The sequence below is a fragment of the Herpailurus yagouaroundi genome, unplaced genomic scaffold, assembly GCF_014898765.1.
Source record: "Herpailurus yagouaroundi ecotype Mexico unplaced genomic scaffold, PumYag 197, whole genome shotgun sequence".
Taxonomy (NCBI): domain Eukaryota; kingdom Metazoa; phylum Chordata; class Mammalia; order Carnivora; family Felidae; genus Herpailurus; species Herpailurus yagouaroundi.
Window position 1 is genome coordinate 6,349,785 of NW_024412428.1, and position 6,000 is coordinate 6,355,784.

The window sequence follows — 6,000 nt, forward strand, 5'->3', positions numbered from 1 at the left end:
GCACCCTGTTTTCTGGCTTCGTGATGATCCGCATCTGTCTCTGTTCTCTATTTTCTGCGTGACCCAAGCCAGTGGTTCTCAAGTATGGTTCCCCACATGGCATCGACGTTTTTTGGAAATTCGTTAAGAATGTGGGCCTACTGAATCAAATTCGGGGGCTGGGCCCAGCACTCTTCACAGCCTCTCTGGGTGGTTGAGATGCTTGCTCAAGTTTGAGTCCTCTCTAATACACTTGAGACTCAAATTTCAGAGCTCGCATTCTCTGAAGCCCCGACTGTATTTCCAGCTTCCTCTTGGGGAGCTCCATCTTGATATCCTGCATAGACTACCCAGATTCATTTGGAGGGGTTTTATTACTGGTGAAACAAATTGCATCCAATTCCCTGAGCTTTGAGTGATGTGTGTGTGCACTGGTAGATTATGTACCCGCCTTGAAATGCAGGTCCTTTTAAAAACGAGTAATTGGGGGCGCCTGGGTGACTCAGTCGGTTGAGCGTCCGACTTCAGCTGAGGTCCCGATCATGCGGTCCATGAGTTCGAGCCCCGCGTCGGGCTCTGGGCTGATGGCTTGGAGCCTGGAGCCTGCTTCTGATTCTGTGTCTCCCTCGCTCTCTGCCCCTCCCCCGGTCATGCTCTGTCTCTCTCTCAAAAATAAATAAACGTTAAAAAAAATTTTTTTTAATAAAATAAATAAAAACGAGTAATTGTTACAGGTTGTGAAATTGTAAGTGAATCTCTTACCATGCAATTCCCTTTTCGTACACTTGATAAGAATGAAGGAAAATGTTCTAACTAAAACTTTTCACCCTGTTTTTCAGTTAGAGCCATGACCATAAGTGAAGGTGCCTGGCTCCTTGAACTTTTAATTCTTTTCTCATCTAGCTAGGTGTCTTTTAAGGCCTCTGTTTTTGTTCAGTTGAGCCCAATCCCGAGGGTTGAATAAAATTTGTCATACTCTGTGGTAGGGGGGAAAAAAAAAAAACCCCACGGTTTGATACCTCTTTGATGTTCTCACTAATGTCTATAGCATCTTCTCTGTACTCTGGTGGGAAAAGAAATAGGAAAAATATAAACAATGTTGCTAAAATATAAACAAAGCAGGTTTATTTTTTGAGCGCAAGAGAAATAATTCTAAACAATTGGTTTTGGAAGACCAGTATTTGTCCCGTCCCCACTGAAAAGGAAAACAGTTGGTATTGTTCGACAATACCAATACGATACTTCACGGAATGTGCTCGACAGGTTATTTGGTTATGAGTAACAGTGAGGCGGCATCTGCTTGCTGTTCTTGCGGAGGTGGAAAGTGTGTGCAGAGGAGGGAGGAAGCAGCCCGGGGTTTCTGGGTTGTGATTCTTTTCAAACTGCCAGAGTGTGTGGTGAGGAGTAACCGACAGGCTAGCTCATAAAGCCCCAAATGGGAAAAGCACAGAGAAAATGCTCTCAGACGTCCTTGGCTAGCAAGACTGGAATGTGTGGAAATCATTTGACTTGGAAAAGAAAGGCAGTGAGGTGCTCTGTTGTCTCTGAAATGGGGTGATGATGATGGCTCAGCTCAAGTGAAGATGTGATTGAACTTTTTGCTCCTGAGCCAGAAGGAGATCCAGAAGAATTGCTTCTGGGAGATGAGAAAGTAAATAGTTTCAAGATCCTTGGGAGCAGAGATGATACTCTGTTTCACATGCTCCTAGCACTGACAGTTACATATTGTTCCCTCCTCGAGAACAGTTCAGTGGTTTTCCATGGGCTCCAGATACATTCCCGAGGGAGGGTAGCATTCATTGCCATCCGTGGCGGGGTCGCCAACTTCTTGGATCGCGCTACATCCTAATATTGGAGTCTGCCAGCTCCCCGAACTTGAATTATACTCTCTACCTCCATGGTTTTGCTCATGCTCTTCCTTCAGCTTGACATGCTATCTCTTGCCCTCTGTGCTTCCACCTATCAAATATCATTGAAGCTCAGAGACCGGGCCATTTCTCCCTGTAGCTTTCCCTGATGACCACCACCACCCCCGCCCCCTTCAGATTTAATTCTTCCCGTTGTAGCTCTACTGGGAGTTGGCACCCTGACCTGCTTTGTCACTCCTTGTCCACGACTGGCGCGTTTCCCATCCTGCTCTCTACCTTGATGGGAAGTGCCAAGACGACATCAGAGGGGCTGGGGCATCTACTGCTGAATGGCTCTGTGACTTTGGGTAAGGTACCAAACTTGTCTGAATCTCAATGTAGGAGATATTTAACCCATTTTACAGGCTTAACCTAAGATTAAGGAAGAAATGGGGCGCCTGGGTGGCTCAGTCAGTTAAGCGCCCAACTTTGGCTCAGGTCATGATCTCGTAGTTCGTGAGTTCAAGCCCCATGTCAGGCTCTGTGCTGACAGCTTGGACCCTGGAGCCTGCTTCAGAGTCTGTGTCTCCCTCTCTTGCTAACACTCCCCCGCTCACACTCTGTCCAAAAAAAAAAAAAAAAAAGATTAAAGAAAAAATGTATGCGAATTTTTTTTGTACATTAAGCAATTTTATAAAAGGGAATTAATTTCACTGTTTCACTAGGGATGTCTGTGATGGCAGGCGGGAATGTCTTCTACTTTGTCTCCTCAGTAAATGGTAACAAAGCTGTTCTCTGTGTTTTGTACCAGCACTTAATAGAGCTTTGCAATGAGTAGATTTTCAATAATTTTGAAGATTGAAAGTAGGGAGCTGGTACAGAAGCACAATTTTTATTCTGGGGAAACTACCAAAAGGTAGTCTGTGAGTCTCCAGTAAGCTCAGTGTTCAAGGATTTAGGAGACACAGGAAAGACAGTTGATATTAGGAGATGATGGACGGTGGGGGGAGAGATGTTCTTGAACTAGACAAGTACCCTCAGCAAAGTTTTGCCTGAGGGCTAGAAATCAAGCTTACTTGGCTGGTAAAGGGTTAATAACGTCCTGAGGCTGATATTTGCAAATTACCAAATTGTGCCACTCACGTGTATTCTAAACGCCCACAGGATTTGTGTATCTATATCTGTGCCTACGCATCTCCATTATCATGTTAAAACCACTTCAGTATGCCTGTGTTATATTGGTTGCAGGACAATTTTACATCACTCTGGACACAAAGAAATCCAAAATGAAAGAGAACACAAGCTGCAACCATTTAAGGAAGGCTATTTATAATGTTCAGTAACAGTCCGTAACGTATTGTCTGTATTAAAAGGTCATGGATTATCTATCTGCAAATGCAAAGAATAACATTTTGAGCTCTCTGAGCAAAGGTGCAACATGAATGCAAAATGGAACATAATCATCAGTGGACAGAGGAACAGTCTTAGGAATCTTACTTATTGGGTGACCTTAAATTAAAACGATCTTATTTCTGACGGAATGTGAGATGGGGAATGTGAGGTGAAGAGATAAGTCCAAGATTCAGCCAAGAAAGTGCTCTTTTCCCTTGAGAGTTCTGCATTTTAATGGGAAAGTGACGGGTGTTTGTGGCAGGTCCTGTGGACTCCTACTCCACAGTGATCCCCTCTTCTATTTCTTGCTTTTTCATGGGGAAGCAGTGTGCCTGCTAGCTCCTAGGAAGGGACGACGATTGTCCTAAGGGAGTGGCAGTCCCAGTCTTTTGGAGATACTTGGATAAACTTTCAACGTCTCAGCTCTGGAGATTCAGAGATAAGAGAAAGTCTGCGGGTTCTGAGAATTATTTTGTCATAATAAAAAAGAGACCAAAGAGTAGAGTCCCACCTTCCCTGCTTTGCTGACGACTTGGTGTTTGGCGAAGCAGGGGCCCTTTTGTGTCCAAGGAGATCCAAGAGAATCTGGGAGACAACAACTTGGACCCCTATTACTGAGCAGCTGAAGGACCTTTGGAACCGGATAGTTTCAAGGTTTTGTAAATAGTAGGTGTCTTTATGGTACCTTCTCCCTGTCGAGGAAGGAGGCGCCCTGCTTCAAATCTTTCCAGTTAAACTGAGGTTTAAAAGACTGCCTTGTGAGCCCGCAAAAGTCCGTGCAACTGAGATACGGCAGTTCATCTCAGGACACTTCCTGGAACACTTTCTCTTGAGAGCATTGTGCTTTCAAAACCGAGGTATTTGGACGATGGTTATACATACGATTTCTGCCCTTTCCAGTTCACACAGGGAAGACTTCATTTACTCACTTGCTCATTCAGAAAGTCGGTCAGTGAACAAAGGACCTTGTAAGTCCCAGCTACCACCATGTGCTGATGCTAAAGGCACAAACGAGAGTCTCTGCCCTCCTGGAGACAGGAAACCAGTTCAACAGAAAGTGACAGTTGAGACCCCTGCTGCCAAGGGCGTCCCAAGAGAAAGGAACTGGGAGACAGGGGTGGGGGTGGCAGCAATGATCAAAGAAACCTGAGAGAGGAGAGATTCCTAGTGTGCTGCAGGAGCCCTGAAGAAGTCAACTGAGAAGTGAGGACAGCAGTGGGATGGAGAGGGGAGACACCAAGGTGTGCAGGCCGTGGAAATGGTGGAACTCGGAGGAGAGAGTGGTTGGAATCAAGGATGGCTCACAGGTTGCCGGTCCGGACACGTGCGTTAGCGTGGTCGCCACTCTCTGCCCCTCCCTGCATACACTCGGCCCTTTCAAATGTGACTTCAGCTCCCGCCACTAAGGAGTGGGGTGTATCTTCCCCTCTTGAATTTGGGCCGCAGAACGCAGCAGGGGTGATCACGGGTTCCACCCTGGAGCCTGGGGTTCAAGAGGCCTTTTCTGCCTCTGCTTCCGCTCGCTGCCCAGCCACCACAGGAGCAAACTCGGGCCAGCCTGCGGGGTGGGGACAGACCTGTGACTCCCTCCCCCATCGCCGCTGACCGCCTGCCCGCCGCCGCCCACCCCCTGCCAGCTCTCCAGCTCTCCGCAGATACGCGAAAGGACCCAGCCTCGGTCAGCTGCTTGTGGCCTAGATTAGGATAAGCCCTCCACTGACCTACAGACTCGCGAGCAACTGTGGGGGATCGTCGCTTTAAACCATTAAGTTTCATGCAGTTTGCCATGCAGCCAAAGCCAGCTGACTCAACCAAGAGAAAGGGGCGAGTAAGGCTGGGGCCGCCCAATAGGCAACTGGACATTTGAGGTGGGTACACAGGAGGCCAGAAGCATGAAGTTCTGAACCTGCAAGGATAAAATCCCAAGGCTTCTGCCTTCCTACGGTGGGCTCCCCAAACCCGAGAGCAGGCCACTTGTCCCTTTTGTGTCCTCTTCTTCCACTCCCCATCCTCACCGACCTTCATTTTAGTACTTGAGTAATAAAGCAGATGCCTGACTCAAGTGCAGACAGCAATGGAGAATCAGTCCAGAGCCAAAGCTCCCAGGGGACGGAATGTGCATTGAGGGTTCCCTAATGAGTGGATTCAGCCAAGGCCAGCAGCGAGGGGCGACGGGCGAGGGTCGGGCGGGGAGGCCGAGTTGCAAACAATTACTGCCTGGAAGGGGCCTTCACATATCCGGAGCCAGGTCACGAATTCAGGACTCCACCCCCCTCTTTCTTCCCTATTAATGTCATCCCTTAGCACCTTTGGAAATAAACAGGGCCACTGCACTCAACAGGAATTTATCCCTCCCGTTGTTGCGGAGACACCCCCGACTGAGTGCACCTTTCCCTCTTTCGTTCCTCCTCCAGCTCGTGGGGCTCTCAGCTTCACCCACCGGCCCAGGGACCCGGGTTCGTCTCTGCGGGAAGGAGGGGCCCCCAGGGCTACGCAGGCACAGCCTGACGCGGGGCCTCCCACGCACTCGCGGGACGGCGGCGGTCCTTCCAGGGGCCGGAGGCGGGAGCCGCGCACAGCGCGTCAAGGGCCTAGGCGGCGCGCACGCCCGCGGCCACCGGCCCCCTCGGCTCTCCCAGCGCGTCCCCTCCCGGCCGCCGCGGGAAGGGGCGGGAGGAGGAGGAGGAGGAGCCGGAGGCGGCCGCCGCGCCCCCACCGCGCGCGCCGAGCCCTTTAAAACCCGCGGGGCCCCGCGCGCTCCGCCGGCCGCCGCGCTGCCCCT